Source organism: Microtus ochrogaster, linkage group LG5 (genome assembly GCF_000317375.1).
Source record: "Microtus ochrogaster isolate Prairie Vole_2 linkage group LG5, MicOch1.0, whole genome shotgun sequence".
In the NCBI taxonomy this organism is placed as follows: domain Eukaryota; kingdom Metazoa; phylum Chordata; class Mammalia; order Rodentia; family Cricetidae; genus Microtus; species Microtus ochrogaster.
In genome coordinates this window covers 60,957,398-60,958,652 of record NC_022031.1, presented here as the reverse complement: position 1 = coordinate 60,958,652, position 1,255 = coordinate 60,957,398, and the positions used below count along the sequence as shown (strand labels likewise).

The window sequence follows — 1,255 nt, the reverse complement described above, 5'->3', positions numbered from 1 at the left end:
AGGCGGATCTCTGTGAGTTCGAGACCAGCCTGGTCTACAGAGCTAGTTCCAGGACAGGCTCCAAAACCACAGAGAAACCCTGTCTTGAAAAACCAATAAATAAATAAATAAATAAATAAATAAATAAATAAATAAATATTCCAAACGTTATTGTTATGGTCCCATCCCAAACAGATTCAAACAGATAAACAAATTCTCTTTTCTAAAAGTTAATGTGAGAATATATAAGAAAATAGACATAGTGTTTTCCTTTATACTACTTTCTACCTTTAAAAAAACTTTTAAAATTTATCTTCCATTTACACGAGAGGAAGAGAGTTTAGCACTGATTCTGAAAAAGGACAGAAGAGTCACCTGGGCCAAACAACATAAAGCTATATAAGGCATTATCAGCTACTTTCTGGCATCTAACTAATTTTTTAATCTCAGACTCAGAAACACAAATACCATTGTTCTCTCTCATACATGGATCCCAGCTCCTCATTTTCATGTTACTTGTGTGGGGCTGAGTGTGGTATAGATCATGATAGTATAAGGGGAAAGAGGTTCTCAAGGACTGGGAGTATACTGCTCTATGAGATATAACGACGGAACGCAGACTAGAGCAGGCGAAGGGCACAGGCAGGCCGGAGTGTGGACGGGAGAGGAACAGAGGAAGAGGACTGACTGGCCAAAACACAGTACATATGAAATGCCATCTTCTCCTGCGAAAGTCAGTTTTTTTTAGGGATGTGGTCTTTGATAGGCTGCCCGTGCTCTGGTAGATGGCCCGATACCCATGTATACGCTGGGGACACTATGTGGACTCAGTGGGTTAGAGAAAACAAGCACATGAAATTGGGAGATAATACTGGTGAGAAGAGAGGAAGAACTGGGGCGTACTGGAGAGGAAGGAGGGAATGAAGGTGAGGGGTGGACTTGATCAAAACACATTATATGAGTGCATGGAACTCTCAGACATATTTATACTTTACGGCAAAACAGACGATGGCCTTGGAAGGAAATAAATGTGGCATAGTTTCAATTTTAAAATGCTTAAAAAGCTTTGATAATAAAATACCTTAAATCAATCTATTATTCATGAATTTAGACTTCTTTTAGATTACAGAGGCTTCTAGAAATAAAGTTTTGGCTGAACTTTTAGTAAACTTATCGAAAGTGGAATTTAAAGCTTCATTAAAAGGGATGGATACAGCAACCATATGGTGGCTCACAACCATCTTCAATGAGATCTGGTGCCCCCTTCTGGCCCGCC

At 39.4% G+C, this 1,255-nt stretch overlaps 1 protein-coding gene and 1 non-coding gene across 2 annotated transcripts in view; one reads left to right on the top strand and one right to left on the bottom strand.

The window, feature by feature from the left end:
• The window catches only part of Virma (vir like m6A methyltransferase associated), a 65,035-nt gene that overhangs the window by 17,439 nt on the left and 46,341 nt on the right, over nt 1–1,255 (bottom strand). The window lies entirely within an intron of this gene.
• LOC113457799 lies at nt 297–423 on the top strand. Its single transcript, XR_003378292.1, has one exon. It is a non-coding gene; the product is annotated as a U6atac minor spliceosomal RNA (small nuclear RNA).